Source organism: Cryptotermes secundus, unplaced genomic scaffold, assembly GCF_002891405.2.
Source record: "Cryptotermes secundus unplaced genomic scaffold, Csec_1.0 scaffold2193, whole genome shotgun sequence".
In the NCBI taxonomy this organism is placed as follows: Eukaryota; Metazoa; Arthropoda; class Insecta; order Blattodea; family Kalotermitidae; genus Cryptotermes; species Cryptotermes secundus.
The window spans coordinates 338,880-362,150 of NW_019724786.1; the positions used below are offsets into that span (position 1 = coordinate 338,880).

Below are 23,271 nucleotides of genomic sequence, written 5' to 3' on the forward strand. Positions count from 1 at the left end.
GAGAAATAATTAATATTACAGGAGGAAAAATAGCACTTATATACCAGATGAATTAAACTTCAAAACTGGACCCAGCCATCCTGTGTCTTGGCGGTGTTGTCAGGACTATAAAACAAAACGCAAAAATGGGAAAGATTTCCTTCGTTTGAGGCAATAAACTAAAGAGGATATACTCATTTAGATTTTGTACTTATGAAGCAAGCGCATTGCTCCGTTATGCGTGTGGGATGGCAGGACGCTACCTGAATGTGTACTCGAATTGAAGCAACTCACATGAAAGGAAACGGTAAGATCGCATTTTCTGTACTTATTGTACAGAGTTAGAGAAAGGCAAATGAGTTGAACTGAATTTTCATTTGTGTTTTGAAAATGTGGCACAGTTCAGATATTTTGGAACAACGATAACAGATCGAAACCTGATTCAAGAGGAAAATTAAGAGGAGATTGAACTCGGGTAATGCTTCCTACCATTCAGTCCAGAGCCTTTTCTCTTCTCGTCTGCTGTCCAAAAACATAAAAATTAGAATATGCAAAACTATAATTTTGCCTGTGGTTCTGTGTGAGTGTGAAACTTGGTCTCTGACATTAAGGGAGGAGCACAGACTGAGGGTGTTTTGGAACAGGCTGTTGAGGAGAATATTTGGACCGAAGAGAGATGAAGTGACAGGAGGTTGGAGAAAACTGCACACTGAGGAGCTTCATAACTTGTACTCTTCTCCAAGTATAATTAGAATGATCAAGTCAACAAGGATCGGTTGGACAGGGCATGTAGCACGGATGGGGGAGACGAGGAATGCGTATAGGATATTGGCGGGAAAGCCAGAAGGAAGGAGATCACTGGGAAGACAAAGGCGTAGGTGGGTGGATAATATTAAAATTTATCCTAGAGAGAGAGAGAGAAAATGGGATGGTATGGATTGGATTGATCTGGCTCAGGATAGGGACCAGTGGAGGGCTCTTGTGAAAACGGTAATGAACTTTCGGGTTCCATAAAATGCTGGGAAATTATTGAGTAGCTGCAGAATTGGCAGCTCCTCCAGAAGGGCTCAGCTCCATGAGTAAGTATGTAAGTAACATATATGTTGTAATAGTGTCAGTAGAATTCTCTTGACAATAAACTGAAATTAGCACTATTATCTACAAACGCATCTACGAAAAATAAACTATCTTGCAGTTTATTCACAAATACTGCTGTCAGAAGTCCCTACTTGTATAAATTTTACTGTTGAATAGTATAATTCTCCTTGCGCTGTGATAGGCACGGCTGGAAACTAATCATTGCCCCTACTGTTGCTCTCGCTGTGTTTGTTTCTGCCCGTATCAATCTTTGCTTGTTCCTAGCAGTAAGCCCATCGTTTATCTTTTTTGCCGAAGCGTGTGCTACTTCCTTGCATGCTGTGACAAAAGGGAAGCAAAGGACAAAGCATAATACTTTTTTGAATAAAATATTTCACGTTTTGTTTTGATATTAGATTCACTTTCCTGCTCAATGCATGAGAGAAGTTTCTTCAATATGTGTCACTGTTGACGACAGTGCGATTCATGTTATGATGTGTATGAAACTGAAGAAACAGGAAGAATTGAAGAGACTACAATCAGTAGTATTGATGGAGGAAAGATTTTGTTCAACCACCAAGGATTAACACATGAAACTGAGAGAAATCTGATTAGCAGATGACAGAATTACGATGGAAAAAATTAATGCTACTTGTACATTTAATAGACCTCGTTTGCTGACCTCTCTGGGCTGAAGCCAAACTTAGAACAGCCGAAGAACTTTTCATAATTAAAATTTCCTTCCTGTTTTAACAAAAAAATATTCACTGTTATTCGAATTGAGGGGATATGCAGAACAACGTATAAATAAATAAATAAATAAATAAACAAACAAGTGGACCCTTGCAAACTAAACAGAGTTTGTTCTCAATGAAGATACGTGAGTGTGCAAGAAATAAGAACACTTCGCGCAATTGCGGGTGCATAGTCTGTCTTCTGCGCTAACCACAAGTTCGGTACTACTTGTTGGAGAACGGAACACAAAATTACTCGAACTCAACTTGCATGTCGAAAGATCCATTTATGGTCCGTCATATAAATATTATATCTGAGCTGCAGTAAAACCCAACATCAGGTATTTTTCCAAAGGAAAACATCAAGTTTCCAAAGCAGTTTGCTGAAAATTTGCTCATAAATTTACATTTAAGTCCTATAAGATTTTTCTTGCTGGTTGCCCTACAGTATTCAGGCAAGGAGAATACTTTTTATAAGAAAGGTAAAGCTATGCCTGTATTCATTATTCATTCATTATTGGAAGGGGTGGTTTTCCCCATACACCGCGATCAGTATTTGATCTATTGTACGTCCCCCTTTGAAATTTTACCAGTCGCTATACCCTTCCGGTACTGGTGCTTGCTATCAGCCCCGTTCAGCCAGCGAGTTCGGCCCCTCTACTGGCAGTGGTACCCGATACTTCCCCATCTACCGGAGGCATTGGAAACTACTTGAGCGGGAAACATTTTACCTAATTTTGCTCAGAGGTCTCCTAGAGCATGAGTATCTTCTACGTGCCGTAAATCTACGACACGAGACCCGCAGCTTAAAGTCCCTCCCAGAGGACTTGTTCCCTGAATTTTTCCGCCCTTAAAAATTGCACGACCTCCGCCGGGTTTGAACCTACGTACCTTGAGTCATGAGGTGGGAACGTTACCCAGCTATGCCTGTAACAAGCCGTGCAGGTTCATTAGGTTGTGGGACATCGAGGGCTCCACGTTTACTAGAAAATTGGTTCACAGATGACGGTGAGGTTGTGAGTCTTAAACGCCGACAGCCCTATACCCTCAGAAAGATTCCTGGTACTCATTTCTGTTAGAGGCAGACACCATGGTACGGCTGGAAGAATAAAATAATTTTCATTTTCGGTAATAATATTTTGCATGTTTTCTTTTTCCCATTTTAGTCTCTTCAAAGAACCCAGATAGGGACAGGTGCGTGTCTTGTCTTCCCTGAGTAGCCTGATATTAAAATTTTACATTGTATACATTCAAGAGGAACTTCTCAGAATCTACGAGGCTATGTGTTCATTTCAAAGATGCGTATGTTCTTGGGCATACACGAATGAAAACCCAGTACCTATGGAACGAAGAAATCTGAATTATGAGAAGTTAAATTCAAATGCGTGGCTGAATTGGAAGAACATTCTGGTTCTCAAAGCAGTGATAAAAACATAACAGATAATTCAGTGCTGAGACAGGATCTGACAGACGATCAGAAAACATGTACACAGGGTATGAAGACAAGTAATTCACGAGTTGTACTTCTTCCTTTTGTGATTACTGAAAACAAAAGCAGTTGGAAACGTAACGAAGAACCGAAGAGATTTTCCGAAACATGAGTTTACAGGAAAGGGAAAGTGTACACCTATGCATGCAAAGAGGCCACCTCCTCGCCATCAAATTGCGAGATCTCCATGATGTGTAAATAAAAACAAGTCTACAGCATGTGATGATTGCATGGTTTATGCACTTGCTTCAAAAGGCCCCATGTGGAGATAAAATCGTTTTCAGTAACATTTATAAACACATAACGAACTAATGTCAAAAATCGGATTTGTTGCAGCTACATTAAACTTATGGCCCCATGTGGAGATAAAATCGTTTTCAGTAACATTTAGAAACACATAATGAACTAATGTCAAAAATCGGATTTGTTGCAGCCACATTAAACTTTTCAAAGGAAATCAGTAAATGTCGGTAAAAAAATTATCTCTTTGATGTTCCCCTGGTAACTCGTTATCAGCAGCCGCCAGTGAACTGATTCCCAGGACTATATCCGTCTCAGTCTTGTGGCGTATATACTCGTTGATAAACAGTGACTCGATAAACACAGGTCTCTTGGTAACGCCAGCAACATACACGCACGGAAAAATAGGAGAACGGTGTTTTCTATGTGGTCCGGGCCGGAAATTTTCCTATGCAGCAGCGCGGCAAACACGCCTCTACAACAATAGTGGGGAAGTTTACTGCGTGGTCCGTGCAGAGAAGTTTTCTTAGAGATAATTGGCGCTATTGTGCAGTTGCGGGATATTCGCCGGATGTCAACGACAAGATTATCCACTGTTAGAAGCCGTTGCTACGGAACGGCTGTTGAAGACACAGCATGCTGGGAAAGGCTTAGCGTGTGGTGTAGTGATATTTAATTTGTGGAGAATAGCAATGGCTCTATAATTAAGTGCAGTCATGAGTCGTGTGTTAAAGTGATAAATAAATACAATCTCCCATTAAAACCTCGTTTATAGCCACTAATACAAGTGACAATACAAGCCTTTCATTGAGAAGCGAGGTTATTATCAACATCATCATCAGTAATCTGTCAGACGACAGGTCCACAGTCTGTTCCGAAATAATTCCTCCACTTAATGCGATCTAGAGCTTTCTCCTTCAAACGACAGTATCCTCTTCTGTACCAAAGGTCATCCAGCATCTTCTTACGTCTTCTTCCTCGTCTTCTTGACACTTCTATCCGCCCCTCTATCTTTCCTTCAATAACTTCTTTTAGAAGGCAGTTTCTGCGTAAAACATGACCAATCCAATTAGCCTTCCGTTTTCTTATTTCATGTAGGATATTCCTCTGCTCACTGACTCTAATTAACACTTCTTCATTTCTCACATAATCGGTCCAACTGATCTTCTCCATTCTTCTCCAACACCACATTTCGAAACTTTCCAGATGTTTCTGATCTACTGCCCTAAGTGTCCATGTTTCAGCCCCATACAGAGCTATGCTCCAAATGTAGCATTTCACTAGTTTCTTCCTCAAATTTAAGTCCAATTTGCTGGTAAAAAGATTATTCTTCTTGCTAATGCAGCTTTTGCCATGGCAATCCTGGATTTAATTTCACTAGTACACCTTCCATCATCTGTTAACAAGCTACCCAAATATTTAAAACATTTCACATTCTCCAGTTGTTTTTGGTCTATCTTTATTGTGACTGGGGTTGGTTGTCTCGAAATTTTCATTACTTTTGTTTTCTCCACATTCATTTCCATGCCATAGCACCTTCCAATTTCAATTAGTCTATCAATCATGCCCTGTAGCACAGTTTCTTCCTTAGCCATTAACACAAGGTCATCTGCATATTTCACAGTTTGAATAATTTGCCCTCCTAATTTGAAGTCTCCGAGCCCATCCAGAGCTTCATTGGTTATTATATTTGGTAATAATTACAGTTTCGTTGTTTTCTTACAACTTTTATAACATATGACTCCCCGCATTGCTCGCTTATACACGGGCAGTGTACTGACGGCGACAGGTGGAAATCCTAGTTCACAATGAGTCGATGATCTGTGAACTTCTCAATGGCAGGCATTACAACTAACCACTAAGCGGCAGCCCAACAACGCTTAAGTACTTAACTCATAATACGTCACTGGATGCCTGCATTGACTGCTTTATGACGGTACGATTTTCTACTGTTGGATACAGAGATATCTCCTGAATCACATTCATAAGAACGTCCAGTATAGCAGGTATTTTCTTCAATCGAAATTCCAGCCCATTCATGGCCCTGGCCTCGTATTCATTTGCATATTCATTTTTTACAGACGGTAGGACTCCTTTGACGAGTGATTAGCCCGTCGCAATGCCTCTACCTAAACACAGAATAAACGCATACACACACACCAAACATCGATGCCTTAAGTTGGATTCAAACCCACGATCCTATCGTCCGAGCGAGCGAAGTTAGTTCATGCCTTAGATAGCGCTGCTACTGTGACTGGTCATGTAGCACGCATTAGAGAGCAAAAATTATAGGAAAATTTATAATTTTTTAATTTTCATTTGAATTTACCTGGTTGAACTGACGTTATTAATTAAAGTAATTTACTTACGCGTGTTATTAAAATCCGCGTGTATTGGAATATTCGGATGATTTGCATTTACTGAGAATATTACATTCTGTTGTCTCTAGGCGCAAGTAATGTAATATTACGAACATTTTGGAGATTTCCCAAATAACTTGACTTTAATTTCAACGGTCCATCAATTACCTCACAACTGGATGTCCACAGGACAGCTCTGAGGTCAGATAATTGCACGCATGCGTTGAAATTCTACTGAGTTCTGAAGCTATAGGATTCCCGCTTACTTGAATAACAGCTTTGGTAGTGTTCGATCTAAGAGAGTGTCAGACCCCCCTCTGAATGAGCCAGTTGTTATTAGAGATATGTATTAGCGTCCGAAGTCACAGGAGACCTGGATTTGAAAGAGGGACGCAACGCAGATATAAGCGTCTTGAAGACACTGGTATTTTTAAACTCTTAACAATCGGATGTGCTTCTCAGTGGCTCCATATATGTATGTCACGCGTAGGAGTTGTTGCGTAACTTTTAGACGGTTCTGGATTGGAAGAATGGATTTATTGACACCTTATACACAGTACTGGGGGACTACAACAATATAGCTTTATCGCTGAGCTACACACTTTACATATCACCGTTACAGAGGCATTAGGATTCTCAGTTTTTGTTAGTCTTATCCTTGCAATGGATTTATAACCGTCTCACTATAACTTCAGATCACATATGAAGTCTTTTTTTCACGGCCTAATGCCATTCTTGCTATTTCTTCTCATTCGCCTTCGAATGCTATCTCAAGAACTCGACCCAATTCATCTTCTTCATCTCAACTCTCTCAACTTCTGAGAACAAAGAATTCTTCTCAGCTGAACCTTTTTTTATAATCATTTTGCACAGACCACACAGAAATCACAGCCTCTACTGTTAATGAGGCATATTTACTGATTTGTTCCCTAGCAATGGACGTCTTACTGTTGTGCGAGTTTGCTCCGCGGGATTGTGTACACCGAGTCGTTGCCTAACAATGGGTACGCACGTCACAATATATAATTTAGCCACTTATTTCTTTGCTGAGTTCGAACGTAAATAAATCTTATCTGAAATATAAATCCGGTTCTAAGTCAGAAATTAAAGCGGCATTTTACAGTCGTACCTACATTAGTAATTGTGCGAGTGAAATATAAATTTGTTCTGCTAAACTAATTCCATAAGATCGCAGGTAGAGAAGTGCAGTTCTTTTGCACGGGACCGTATCGCAGTGTCCCAGGCGGACAAGCGAGGCTGTGCTCTGCAGCGGCGTGCAGTCAGCGCCACAACGCAGCATGCACGACATAACTCACAGACTTTTATTATGAGACAGTTTTTGCAATGTAGGTTGATCCGTTTTTCTCTATGTATATAGGCAGTTTTCTGTTAATCGGTTCTTACCTCGAAAATTTCTGTCTTCTGAGATATACCTACCTACCTATCACTGGGTGCTACAGCCCCGGGTGAGCCTTGGCCTCCTCTACAACCAGTCGTCACAACCAATGCGTTCTGACATAGGAACGGACCCACGCATGATGACCCGAGGCTGGTTGTTAGGTTTCTGACAAAATTCTTTTTACAGAATGAGATTGTTAGCCTCACGTCCAACCCGTAACCTGGAGGACCAGGGTATGTCTTGTAATCTGGACTGTACCCTTTGACATTTCCGGCATGGGTGACCCTACTTGTAGCTAAACTCCCGCCGGCATAGCTCTCCAGGTCACAGAGTCACACAAGCCCCACCACCACGACAAAGTGGAGACACTTTTGGAGTGCTTCTGGGATATAATGCCGTATAATCCGTTGATCGGAGGAATACGTCACATACATTTTTGGGGTCGAAGCATGAACCAAGCAATGAACTAGCATGAATAATGTAATAAGCAATGCGCAATATGTCCCAGAATGTAGAATTCTTCATAACCAACCATGTGAGGACCTCAACTCTTACATGATTCCTGTCTTCTTTTGGCACTCCGGTGCTAACGGACGGTCCCCAGCGTTTGTATACTGAAACAGATATATTTACACAGGTTAGCTCATACGTTATTTCTCGTCTGCTGTCAATAACGTAAAAATTAGAGTATACAAAACTATAATTTCGCCTCTGGTTCTGTATGGGTGTGAAACTTTGTCTCTCATATTAAGGGAGGAAATCGACTGAAGGTGTCTGAGTACAGGCTGTTGAGAATATATGGACTGAAGAGAGATGAAGTGACAGGAGGTTGGAGAAAACTGTATAATGAGGAGCTTCATAACTTGTACTCTTCTCCGAGTATAATTAGAATGATCAAGACAAGGAGAATGAGGTGGGCAGGGCACGTAGCACGAAGGGAGTAGAAGAGGAATACATATAGGATATTGATGGAAAAGTTAGAAGGAAAGAGACCACTGGGAAGACCAAGGCATAGGTGGGTGGACAATATTAAAATGGATCCTAGAGAGATAGGCTGGGATGGTATGGATTGGATTTATCTGACTCAGGGTAGTGATAAGTGGAGGACTATCTTGAACATGGTAATGAACATTCGGGTTCCATAAAATACTAGGAAATTCTTGAGTAGCTGCAGATGTGGCAGCTCCTCAAGAAGAGCTCAACTCCATGAGTGAGTAAGTAAGTAAGTAAGCTCATACGGTATATAATCTGTCTCACTTTCGGCCAGGATATCGGTCGAATTTTGTAACTTAACACAATCTTTTAAGCGAATGCTGGGATAGTACCTAACAATACGCAAGAATGTCTCATGAGTTCTCTCTAGTGCACGACACATGCGTAAATATCCTTTACAACTATCAGAAGGGCACTGGACGGGTGTAAAGGGAGAGTGAGAGAGGAGAGACCAACGAGCTCCATTCTAATTCCCATTTACGATGATGAATTTTCTCTCTGCAGATTGAAGAGGCATTTAATAGGATTACGAAAAGCTGCTAACTTAATGTCAAATACGAATAATTCTTGTACATATGCATCAATTTTATAGACGTGTCTTTGATAATGGTTCACAAAGCTAACAAAAGAATAAAGAGCCAAATATGCAACGCGGTGCTCTGGCTATGTGGGTAATATGAAGGACGAGCGGAAGTGTAATACGTTGAAACACAATGACGCAACACGGCAGAGAGACAAGGAGGCAGGATACGCGGCAGAATAACGAGATTATTCATTTGGCGCCAATGTGGAATGAGTCCTTCAGTGTATAAATTTATTGACGACAATCGAGAGGGGTTTAAATTGTCGCGCACAATATTCTCGCGAGAAAAGTGATTCCATACGTTTAAATATCTAAGTTATGTTCCATAAAATCCCTTTCCTATTTATGTAGGAGTAATTATAGTTCAGCAACTCCCATATTTCTTAATTTATTTATTTCTGTCTTTTTTATTTCTTTCATTCTTTCTTTCTCTCTTTGTTTCTCTTTTTCTTTCTTTCCTATTATTTACTTATTTTAAAAATTCCATAAAAATTATCGTAATCTCGAGATTCACAGTAGGGATTGCTCTGGTTCCTATCATGACGCAATTCTGCTATAGGCGAAGCTGTTCATATTCCGTGATTCCCTATTTAATGATAACCTACTCTCCGTATAGAAGGGGTACATTTCCGTTGCTTACAGGTTCTGCAATAATCAACAAACCACACAGAAGCAGCAAAAATTTCGATTTTTAAAAATTACCAAAATGTAACTTGGATGCAGTTGGATTTAACCAAATCGGTAGAAGTTCTGCATATTCGGATGACCGTGCTATTAAAAGTCAATTTGCTTGACGTCAATAATCAGGTTATTCCAAATTTGAACTCGAGCTCTCATAGGCTGGGAGGTCCGTTACGCCCTCAGACACAGAATGTTACTGTTGAGGGGACCCACGACTTAGGGTGAGCTCAGAACTTCTGCTGAAGTTCTACCTCCAACAGTACGAGCAAACTTCTGTCAGTAGTTAAAGTAAAAGTGAAACTGAAGGTACATGCAAATTGTCTTTGCGTTTAATTAAGTATCAAGCCATGAAGACATGGAACGGTGAAGGGGTAGCTTCATGCATCCGTGACCTCGGCATTAAGTGCAGAGAGTGACCAACTTCAGTCCTGGTCTCTTTGCCTCTACGGGAAGAGATCCCGGTACCCATTGGCTAGGAGGCTGAGTGAGCCTCAGCCAGTCTGAACATTATGACGAAGGAAAATGTCTCTTGCTTCCGCTGTTGCTTGAAATCCTAGCCGCGCCTTAGCCCAAGCGGTTAGTCGCTGGCTTCCCACCGCGGCGCCCCGAGTTCGATCCCTGGTCTGGTCAAGTGGGATGGTGGACAAAGTGGCTTCGGTTTCCCCTGCCAATCTTCATTCCACCTGTTGCTCCACAATCACCCTCACCTGTCATCTGGGGCTGGTACAATAGGCCAGAAGTGGCCTCAGTACAAGGGATTTAGTCCCACCCCACTAGCAGTAAAAAAGTAAGCTCAGGCGGTTAGTCGCTGGCTTCCTACCGCGGCGGCCCGAGTTCGATCCCTGGTCTGGTCAAGTGGGATGGTGGACAAAGTGGCTTCAGTTTCCCCTGCCAATCTTCATTCCACCTGTTGCTCCACAATCACCCTCACCTATCATCTGGGGCTGGTACAATAGGCCAGAAGTGGCCGCAGTACAAGGGACTTAGTCCCATCCCACTAACAATAAAAAATACTTGAACCCCGATTCCGTGGTTATCACCCCCATAGCCTAGTCATTATACCGACTGAGTGGCCACCCGGTCCAAGACATGAACCGTCTTCTGCCATTCGAAAGCTGGGATCGTGGGTTCGAATCCCACTCCTGGCGTGGATGTCTGCGTGTATTTATTCTATGTGTGTGTTGTTCTGTGTGTAGGTAGCGGCCTCGCGACGGGCTGATATCCCGTCCAAGAAGTCCTACCGACTGTGTATAGGATTAAGAAAAGGAAAAAGCGGAAAAATTCTGAACTGCTATAGAGACATAGGGACAACTCATTTATGTAAGTTTTAAATGCACGTAGAGATTACAGGATAATTGTAAAATGTTAAAGGAACGGTGCTCCTATTTGAAACAGGTTGAATTTCTTTAATCTCATATTTAAGAAAAAAATTATGACATGTGTAATGGGATTGTGTCACAGGGGGCAAGCGGCTGGATCGGGAAACTGATTACTCCCCTGAAACTAATGTCAAGGGAAATGGAGAGGCATGTCTCCCACGCATATTCATGGCAGGTACAGCTGCGAACATGAACTGCCTGCCGTCTTTTCAGGCAATTCTGACTCCGACTTAGTTCCAGTTCTCAGACGCAGAAGCACTCCTCACGTAACAGGTACCTGACACTGTGGTGAAATCGTGAACAAACAATTTTAAAATTCACAACCAAATCCACTCCTCCTCTTTGAAACGCAAATGACAACTTTTCACATAGCAGTGCTCCGGAAATATTTTGAATTGGTAATTCATGTTAGTTGAGAGAGAGACGCCTCGCGTAAACAAAGCAACCTGCATGTTTATGTAAACTGAGTCACAGCTCCAGCGCTTCGAATTCTCTGACTTGGAAAACAAAAAGCAAAGAAATAGATGTGTATGTAGAATATTCGGCCCACTGATATTCTAAGAGGCTAGAATCGTCACAGAGTGCTCAAAGCTTTCCAACAACGCAACTCAGTAGTCTTCTCTGGCTACAAGCCATCACATGTTAAGATATCAGCTTTTCCTTTTTACCACATTTTCCACTCTTACGGCTTATGAAGTCACCATGAATATGCCTCTGTTTGTCTGTGTGCCCCTTTTTGGACTATTGAACAGGTTGACCGATCTTTAGATACTGATCAAAATGTCTTCTAGTAAGACTGTTAATTAAGTAGTGCTAGAAACACCATGACCAACAACACCCCTATTGTTGTAAGCGTCTATCGATCCGCTGCTTAGAAACGGTTGCACAACCCCCGTTGTTCTGCTGTTGTGTACGTGTATGTCGTGGGAGTTACCTAGCAACAGCCGCTGTTTACAGAGTCACTGCTTAGCAACGAGTTTATTCGCCAAAATATTATGACTTTCCTATTGACTTATCCATCTTTGTTCTAAATATTTTTGTACAATGTTTTTAATACTTCAATTTTAGTCTAGGCTTATGTTCTTCTCTCATAATGAGATCCTTCGTTTTTATAAGTACATAAAATAAATTAACAAATTTAATATTACATGTGCACACTTATCTGTAAATATATTTTATTTTCTCTGTTTTTTATCCCACGGAGCAGCAACTATAGATTCCAGCACATACTCGTAATAACAATTTTTATCTTCCGCAATCTTTCTACTATTCGTCTATTATAAAAAGCTAAACTGAAAAAGTATCTTCACATAAACTAAAACTCAGCAATCGCGCCTATATATAGTGCGGATAAATGAAATTGTATTCACAAACTCATGTTCCTAAGTTCGATACTTCATGCTCCCACGTACCATTCAGATGCATTTAGCTTGAGAAAAGTTTACTTCTATTTCTGTGGTTCCAAGTGCCACATGGATTTTTATTTTTATTTTTGAAAGAATGTGTTGCGGTAACATGAACGTATGATATATGATGACAGATATACAAGCTGGGACATTTAGCCTGTAGAGCCTCTAAGCTTTGCCTATAATGCAGGGAATTCAAAGACGTTCTGTAAAATCTTATTCCTTGTCATAATATGATACAAAATCTCACATGTCTTTCTTATCATCTTCCCGTACCTTATGTATGAGGGTAAAGATTTAATACAGAAAACTATAAATTCACAGCTTCGTCTAATCACGCCTGAATCCTGGTCACTCTTACCAAGGGAGCGAAATGGAGTGACTTTGAGAATAACATGCTGAGGAGAAAATTTAGATTTAAGATATGGGAAGACGATGGAGGAAGCTTCACAAGGAGGAGCCTAATAATGTGAATCTTATACTTATTAGAATGTTTAAATAAATGGCATGAAGTCAGTCAAATAGAGAATTGTTACTTAATATCGCCTTGTCTTGTTCAGGTGTTATACTGCGTTGAAACATAAATTATAGGAATGTTAGTATTGTCAAGTATTGGACTGACTATAGACGGGGTTTTGATTGGTAATTGGATTTATTGAACACGTTCAGATCGTAACTACAAGTAACTATAGCGCCTTCGCTGATTCACTTTACAATTTCCTACAGCATGCACTAAGATTTTTCAGTCTGCTGTTTTTTCACCAGTCGTTGTCTGGTAATGGCTTCCAAATCTGTAACTTCATCTTATGTGTTCACGCCTTTACTGGCCGGCGACTGTCTAACAACTAACTAAACTTAAGACTTAATCTGCATGTAACACCTCTTCACGGACCACATAGAAAAAGCTCCTTCCTGCAGCCCTCAAATTGTTGCGTGACATCACCGTGGACGTGATGTATTCCTCTCTTGCCTGTGTACGAGTCAGTACTTAGCACTGGATTTACATGCTGCGGTATTATTGAACCATTTAACGTATAGAGCGAATCAGCATATGAATACTGTCTAGTCAGCATTGTTAGAATCATTAAATGAACGGTGAAATGGGTGAGACATGAGCAGACATAAGGGAAATGAAACTCTTAAAAGATTTGGGCAATAAAACATGAAGAAACCACTTGTGAATATCTAATCGAAGGTTAATTAATGTTAAAACGGATATTAAAGAAATAAGTTGTGAGCATGTTGATCTGACTCCACTCATTCAATATGGGGTGTAGTGGTCTAAGATATGAACACGGTAATGAACTTTCGCCTGTCATTAAATGAGTGAATTTCTGCACCAGCGTACTAAATATGAACTCAAAAAGGTTTCTGTGCCACTGAGTTCAGTGCTGAAAGTGAGTCCATTTATTACTAGACTGGTAGTCAGTGATATCATGCTGGAAACTGATGTTATGGAAAATCGCAATTTTCTAGCATATGCATGAGAAACTGCTTAGTGATAGCCACCAGTGCGTGCAGCATCACACAACTTACATACAATTTACAGTTCAAGTTGTAATAACCGTTTAAAATGCGTGGTATAGTGCCTCTATTTATTATGGTGTTATTTGTCCAGCAGATTTGTTTTCTTCCTCCCACTTTGGAACATAAAGCTGATTTCTCAGTTTCATGATAATTTTACACACTGTAGGACTCCTTGGACGGGTGATCAGCTCGTCGCAAGGTCTCTACCTAAACACAGGACAACACAAACACAGAATAAATGCATACACACACCAAACATCCATGCCTTTTGTGGGGTTCTAACCCACGATCCCGGCTTCCGAGCGAGCGAAAGGAGTACCGTATTTACGCATGTATAGGCCGCACATTTTTTGCCAAAAATTCAAGAGGAAAACTGGGGTGCGGCTTATATTCGAAATATTCGAAATCACACTTCATTTAAAAAAATTATATTCATAATTAGTAATACAGGATGTAATACTCCTGAAATAATATTCCAAGAAAATTATTTTTTCTATAATTTCTGTCTGAAAATTGTGCTGCGGCCTATACACGCACGCGGCCTATACATGCGTAAATACGGTACATGCCCCAGACCGCTCGGCTATCGTGACCGGTATCAGATTTATTAAATACTATTTATTTTTTGTGAACTTAAGATTCTTTTTATATAATACTCATATTAATTCGATTTTCTCTTATCATTCATGTTTGCATTATCAGTGCCAATATCCGGCCTATTACCGTGGTTAAAGTTTACAAAAAAGTCTGGCGCTTAACACTTTAAATACTGAATTTCTTTGCATAATATTTAAAAATTCAGTTCGTACCTCAGCGGAAACACATTATGATTAAGCTACAAAAATCAACGGGCTATTTCAGTTCAAGGGGACAACCCTGCACTACATTGTGAGACAAATGAACTTGCCATACATTGTCACATTCTTATCAAACTGCATGCAAAGTGAACTATGCAGAAAATACAGCGCAGTTACACCGTCTTGAACAGAGATCATCCTCGCTTTCCTTCGAGTGTAGCACTCAGAACGTGCAGGTGTTCTGTTGTGCACAAGGATCCCACTTGCTTTTACATTTCTTTATTATATTTGTCACTCATGCTGGATTTGAATTCCTCGTCGCTTCTCACGCCAACCGGTTCACCTGCTTATTCCAATGTGTTAAATGCTTCTGTTTCTCCCCAGCGGACACATACATTCTTCTTGTGTGGCGCGACAGAACAATGTGTTTCCGGGTTGCGGAATCTCTCTCTAACACACACACACACACACACACACACACACATATATATATATATATATATTTGGTAGAACTGCTGCCCGTAGCAGGAACTATACCTAGACAGAACACAAAACACAAAGAAAATACAGATATACTTCAACTTAACATTTTTACCTTTTATTTTACTTAAAGAGATCAAACTGTAAAGAGCTTAATATTGTCGCGTATCGGGCTTATATCGCGACAAATAAATTCTCGACGTATTCGATGTAGCGAATTTTATTTCACATTCGCACTTACAATCACCCAAATTATAGATTTACGATTACTGCTATCTGCAGTATCACAATTAGTACACTCCAAATGCCAGAATACCACTGACTAGTTGCTGGCTAACTCGGCGGTAGCTGCAGGACTCACTGACTGACTCAGTACAACTCNATCCGTTTCCCCCTTAATTAAACGCCCTTGGGTCCAAATATTATCTTCAGTACTTTATTCTCAAATACCTCACCCCAGTGTTCTTCCCTTACGTGCAGGATAAGAACCAAAGTTTCTGTCCACATCAACTTACATATTCTAGAGTACAATATTTTGGGATTCGCAGGAATAATTCGCCTGCATGTTCAGGGTCGAATAAGCCGAGCAATTTATCAGCGTGGAAGTATGTGGCATGCCACGCTGGTGTCTTGGTCAACTTATTCGACCCTGAAGATGGAGGCGATATATTCTTCCGAAACGTCGGTTAACTTTCAACGGTATACATGGCGTTATGTCACAGAAGATAGTATTCTTCATAACCACTGCGGCGAGAACCTCGAATCCTAGATACTGATTATATTTGAAATACACGTATATGATGATTTAATTAAGGAAATCTTTACTAAGGTAACTGAAAATAACACCAAATTAATGGCGAAAAATATTTTGATGTGATGACAATCCATATTAAGCAGTGGATGAAATATAAATATATTGTCGCATATCCTGGTAACGCGACAAGAAATTAATGGGTTCCAGATTATTGAAGCTACTGTATTCATAGGATAAGCTGTTTACAATTACAATGACTCATAAATAACTTTTTCCAGACGATGTAACCTGATTAGTCTGCCGTCTTCTGGTTCTTAGCTGAGCTGATTTCTTCTGCTCTCAGATCTGCTCTGTTCTCCTTTGTTCTGTTGTTCGCTCTGTTCTCTTTGGTCTTTTATATTCGTCAGTCTGACGGCCCAGAAGACACCTTGTTCAAGGGTTCCGTTTCATATGTTCTATGTACCGGTAGGTAGTGTATTCGTTACCACGGGAACCGCACTAATTCTTGTTTTCATTTCCGTGATAACGTCTGTTATGTATGCGTTGTCGCTTGAACATATTTGTCACCCAGACAACGATGTGGAACCGTGGATACCGAGCCGTTGCCTGACAATGGACGCCCGCTTTGACAGATATTCTGACTTTCAGGCGGCACGCCACAGTGTATTTAATTATATTACTGGGATTCCATTTGCTGCTAGCTGTGAAACACTGATTAAATGATCAGATTGTAGTTGCGTTTGTTCGTGTTTTCAGTTGCAGATTTAAAGGAGAACCCGATCGATACGGAATTAGCACCAGATGGCAGCACTTGAAATTTTCCGAGTTAGTAGCTCTTATATACTTGAGTACAGAGGCCACATGGATGCTTGGTCCATCCACTCAACCAATGTAGCATAGTGTAATAACGAAACAGTTGGCTTTGGCGGGACAACAAAATGAACGACTGCTCTACAGCCACTGCACGTACAGTAACCATGCCTGCAGGAACCCCCTCCCCACACCGAACAACAATGTTGTGTGCAACTTTATACAAGGGAAACGCGCCAACACGTACCATCACTTCACAAGCAACATTGCTACCTCACACCATAAAACCCGCTGTATATATTCTGATGATCAGCACTGTCACTGTATAATAGAGAACTAATGGTTTTGTGGCCTTTAGAAACCATCTATCTGTGAGGAATTAAAATCATTCGCAAAAAATATTTATCAGTTCATCCTCGGATCATACTTTTCGACTTTCTATAATGTTTTATTCTTCAGGAACTTTGGCCTTTTTGTATAATTACATAAATCGAAATGACGAATCACGTGAGTAAAAGTAGAGTCAAAGTTATTTTTCAGAACGGTAAAGAACTTCGTCTACAACAATACATGAAATGTCATATTTCTTCTAAATACCTTTGAGAGATATGTCTGTGCCTGTATAAAGAAACAAACATAACAACGAAATATCTGTAAATATTATAGCAACATAACAGCTACAGATAACACCACGAACAACGGGGCAAACGTGCACAACCCACACTAATATATAAACATGCCACATACTTCTATTACGCAATCAAGCAAAGGCGCCACCTAACATTAGGAATATCAACGAAGAACAAAGCTGTGCAACAGTTGATGCACACAGCTCTGGTAAAAACAAAGTAAAGATATCTCTATAGCAGGCCGTGGAGGCCCATAGGTTTGTGAGACGTCGAGGCTCCCATATCATCTTGAAGAATTTTTTCCACAAAAACTGTCCGATCTGAGCTTCACAAGCGTAAATCCACGGTAGGGCTGCAATTGCTGAACCTCTGATTATTGAAAGTAATGCTCAGATGCACATACGATATGATGGTGTCACTGCCATAAAACCTGGACATCAGACAAATGAAAACGCTTGCGTGATACCGCCAGATGAGTCGTCCTTCTCGCTCTTCCCTGAATCAGGAAGAGTTTACACTTAGAAAACGCCCAAGGAAGCGTACAGTCCGGAACGCCTGGTTCAAACAGTGACACAGAGAGGAGGTTCTGTGGTGGTTTGGGCAGCAATATCGCGGTACAGTATTCTGTTGGTCCCATTATTACACCTCATGGCCTAACTACTGCAAGGGAATGCTTGAACAGGTTGTGTAGTCAGGGACATCCCGTGATACAGACGTTATTTCCGAACAACGATGCAGTTCTCCAAGACAACAATACCAGTATTCATACAGCTGAAACTGTTCAGTTATGGTTTTGAAAGCACGAATGTGTATTTCGACATCTTCCTTGGCCAGCACAATCGTCAAATTTGAACATCACTGAACCACTCTGGTCAGTTTTGAAGACTAGAGTGAGGAACACATTCAAACCTCCAACATCTCTAAAGCAACTTGAAGATATTCTTCAAGAATAATGTAATAATGNAAGAACATATTTTGCAGAATGCTCAAAACTAGGGAAAATTGAGAAAGGAAATACGGGGCAAGTGAAGATTAAACAAATGGATTTGATCCCCCGTCCAAAATGATTTGGCTAATATTTCGTAATGTTCTTCGGACATGTTGTAGCAAGAGTTTCTCTCTCTTTCTCTCTCTCTCCACCCCACACCGCCACTCTCACTCCGACATCCCCACTTCATCCCCACCAACAGCCACATACACACTTCTCATTAATCGCCATTAGCCACGAGGCACTAAGCAGATTCGTTTCAATTGCTCGTTGGTTTGTGTGGGTTATGCACCGGATATGGCTACCCTGCCCGCAAGCACCACTGCTCTTTCCAATGTTCACTCATCAGCGTCTGAAAATTTCAGTACTTAATTGGGGCAACTTAATTACGTGCCACTTCTTATAGAAAAGTTCCAGATATTATTTAATTCAGAATGACACTAGTATTAGCAACTTACATGGCAGGTCATCGCCTTCAAACAAACGAACTTCGTGGCCTTTAGTCCGCAAGCGAAATACACCGACCGAGAGACCACCGCCTGTCGGTGAAGTTAGTGGCAACATTAGCGGATAGAGGGTGTCGCGTGGTCAGCACAACGAATCCCTGTGGCCGTTAATTTCGGTTTTCTAGACCGGAGGTCTTCCTCTTCACTATCTCAAATTTATTTATTTATTCTCTCTTCAGAATGTCGAAATATTCAGTACAGTACCATCAAGAGGGCTTCGTAAGAGGACATAAATATCGCGACTAATTGTGTTACGTTGTACTCATGTCATTTATAATAAAATTAACGTAGTTCACAGCGAATTTTTAAGCACGACTCTAATTGGTTAACAGTTACAAAACTAACCAATCAATGGTAATTAACTCCACAGTACAGTTTCTTTCTTCAGCATCTTATACTTTTCGAAATGTCCAAAATCTTTCCCGCTTTTATAGGTCCCCCAAAATTCTTAACTATATTCCGAAAAGTACTGTGGCTTGTAGACCCGTTGCTATGCAACTACCGCCAAAGAAACAGCTATACATTAGCCATTACTGAGTAACGGCTTTGCAAATAAGCATGTTTGCACGGCAACAGTTGGAAACAGAAAGATAGGAGGAGTGTTTTCTGTGCGGTCCGTACCGAATTGTTATAAGCAAGACAGTTAGTTGCGAGTCGACATATGGAGCAGTAAGTGAGATGTAGGACAGTATCCAGCCGGTAAAAATGTGAGAACGGAAGGAGAGGGCATTGTTGAGATCCGTCACCAGGCAACTGCTGGTGAAGACGCAGAAGGCTGAGAAGAATTAGCACGTGCTCTAGTGAACTGTAGAGTGTGTAGAATAGCGGCCATGCTATAGCTACGTATAGTTACGATCTGTATGTGTTAGACAGAATCAATTACCAATTTAAATCCCGTCTATAATCACTCATGCACGTGATGGTATATTATTAAAACTTAGTGTGGGGTAGTCCCATCTATATATCATCTTCTTCACTCACTGTGCCCCCAAATATCAGAATATTTCTCTTCTTGTTTAGAATTTTCAAATAAATAACATATATGCAAGTGTTCTAACAGTACGTGTTATGTCTAGCTCTTCAGATTTCTTGACGGGAAATGTCGCCATTCCGTTCCTGTTTATGTCTTTGGTTCAGTCATTTACTCTCTTATCAGTGATATTTTCACTTGCGACTAAATCACTTTCACACCGTTTTACGATATTTCCGTTCATTAGCATACAAGTGTTTCTACAGTCCTTTCTTGCAGAATCTTTTTTGATTAACATATTCTTCTCGGTAGTTAAGAGTCGAATAAATGTGAAGTCATATTAATAAAAATACCAACTCCTATTAATTTGTTAAAAGTACCTAACAAGGAAAACTTCGTTATCCTCCTCCTACATAAGGAGCCGGTTTTGCGGTTGAAACCAGTCCCATCCTCACAATTGGTCGGATTGGCCGCGCCACTGGAAGTGTAGTCCAATATGGACTAAAGCGACACATGAGTGCTGCATCGGTTGTGATCCAAGCAAGATATCATGCCGGAATGCCAGTTTTACATCAGCCTTTTCAGTATGAATGAATCAGACGAGATACTTCAGTCGGTATAGCAACTAGGCTACGAGATGGACGACCGAGGAATCGGGGTTCGATTCCCGGTTAGGTAAAGAGATTGTTCTCTTCTCCGTGACGTCCACATCGGCACTGGTACCCACCCAGCCTCCTGTACAGTGGGTACCTGGAGCTCCTTCCTCGGAGGTAAAGGGGCATGGGCGTGAAGCTGACAGTTCACCTTCATCCAGTGACGAGGTTAAAAATGGTGGAGCTATACCTCAACTTTCCTGATCAATGTGTCTGTGCTGTCTAAGGCATGAACCTTCTTCGCCCGCTCGAACATTAGGATCGTGGGTTCCAATCCCAATTGGGGCATGGATGTCTATGTGCATTTTTCATGTGTAGGTAGTGACTTTGGGGCGGGCTGATCCCCCGTCCAAGGATTCCTACTTACTGTGTATTGATCAAAAAACTGAGCAGCGAAACTCCGCAACGTCTGTAAGCCATAGATAGATAATTCCATTCTTCGTACGTCTCCATGGCGCGGTGCTTCACTGATCAAGGCCAGGTAAAATTTTAGTTCCATATTCAGAACGACACTTGGGCCCACTAAGCTGACTGTCAGGGTCATGAAGGCGGCCAGAGAGTGACCGACCACCAACCAGAATGTAGTGTCAAAGCCAGGAGTCCATGCTGCCTTTCTTCTCGTACTCGGAGTTTCCTCGTTTAATTTCGGCCGAAAGCTGGAGTCATGTCTGAGACGCTCTGCTTCTTCCCCAGTCTCTCCTGTCCAGTAAAGCCATGACACTTTCCTCCACATCCTTCTGTCTGACAATTCACAACCATCGCGCGGCATCCTCCCAACTGACACATCGCTGTTGAATAAACTAAAATTACAGAAGTGTCCATTTTCGTGCGCACGCGATTCTACACAGCAAGCAGCCTTCTTTCCTACTACCGTGTATATCATTTGACGTTCATTTCTTCCCCCCTAGTTTAACTATACCTGCTCCCTTCTGGCGTATACAAACAAGCCAACTAGAGGTCGTACAATTCTGTACTGAGGACACTAATAAGACTTCATGAAATGCTTCAGTAAATGTGCGAAGTTTCGAGAAGGGATAGAATGCCAGTGCTGACTCAGGTTGATAAAGGAAGGAATCGATCCATAGCATTGTTTGGAGTGACAATGGGAAGGAGGCAATTGTGGGTATGACTGTTGGGTGATAATTTAGATCAACCTGGCTCACAAATCGATTGGAAGGATTACAATGGAGGGTGCTGGATAGAAACTAGGAAGCCTTACCTCTTGCTTCCATCCGTTCCATCGGAAGCCCATGGAGATTAATGGACTGAAGGGATGAGAGACGAAGGTTGGGGGTTCTCTTTGGCACTGCAAGCTGGCTGTTCAGCTATCACTCGTCCTTTGTGAGTCTTACTCACCCCATCTTCCTACCACGTGCACAGTCACCCTGTTCCAGGATGTACCTGGGGGCCTCAGTGCTCATAAAAGTGTTTTCCGATGTGGATAAAAAGCCTTCATTGTTCCATCGTGCACGGGAACAAGACAGACGCTAATGGCGATAATGATGCGTCGTGTTCTGACATTAGATTCCCTGCCTTCGCCTGCTCCTTGTGACACTGTACGTTATGTCTCATTGCAGATGATGGACGGCTCAGAATCCAGGAGATGGTGCGAACTTAGATCTGTATGGAAGCGGTATATCTGAAGCTCACTTGGGATGGGTATCGACGTATGTTTTGTTATTTAAACCCTTAAGTTAGGAACTTCTGGGGGGCAGGAGGTAGCGTAGTTGGTTGAGGCACTATGCTAAAAGAATGAAGGTCGTGGGTTCGAATCCAAATGAGGTGGCTTTTTTAATTTACCTAATCCTTGCAGCCGCACAATGGCCCTGGGGCCGACTCAGCCCTAACAGAAGTAAGTACCAGGAAGATTCCTGGGGTGTAAATTGCAGCCAGCGCATAAGGCTGTCAAACTTACCGCCATCTGTGAGCCGATTTTCTAGAAAAAATGTGGGAGCCTCGACGTCTTACAACCTTATGGGCCTTCACAGTCTGTCACAGGGATGCCTTTACTTCTCTTGACCTTAAGTTACAAACTTCTACTATTTAAAAAGAATCATTGAGAATATATAATAAAAGGAAAAGGTAAGGCCATGTTGTCCACGCCATGAAGACTTAATGGGGAGAGGAGACTGCAGGTCCACTATTATTGACATCGACAATATATGTAAATAAGTAGGTCAACTTCACTCCCCGGCCGTTTTATCTCCTGGAAACAGCCCCCGATACACATTGGATAGGATTTTGTGTTGACCCCAGAGCGGGCCTAGATATTAAAGATAAGAGTAAAATGTTGCCCCTGCTGGGAATCGAACCTCAGTCGTCCAGCCCATAACCCGTTGGTATACTGACTGATCTATTCCGTCTCCCGAGTAAATGCAATATACTTCAATAATTTTGTGGATACTTAATTTTTATTTGAATCATTCAGTATGAAACACGTACAATTCTCGCTCTGCCGAATTTTTTCAGTTCTGCCCCAAGGGACAATCCTGAGTAGCAATGTAGAACGAGGTTTAGGTTTGTTATATAAGTGATAGAGGACAGAGCACCGATGTGATTGATATTGGAGTTTTATGCATTTCTTCTTATCGTCAATAGAGTCATGTATGTCGTAATAAGCGTTCATTAGAAGTCTCCGGGCTCGCGTTGTTACTGTCACAATCACACCCTCTCTTGTAAGATTTGAGGCTTTCACGGCGGTGACTATGAAGAAACAGTGTTGCACCTGCTCTAGCTGGTTCGCTCGCCGATTTCTTCTTGTCTTCTACCCTGAAGATGGAGGCGATACGTTCCTCCGAAGCGTCGGTTAACATAATTTTTACAAGGCACCACATCCA

The 23,271-nt window shown here is 41.4% G+C and overlaps 1 long non-coding RNA gene across 1 annotated transcript in view; it reads left to right on the forward strand.

Moving 5' to 3' along the window:
- Positions 1 to 23,271, forward strand: part of LOC117282211 — a 243,753-nt gene that overhangs the window by 87,583 nt on the left and 132,899 nt on the right. The gene's annotated exons all lie outside the window — the stretch shown is intronic.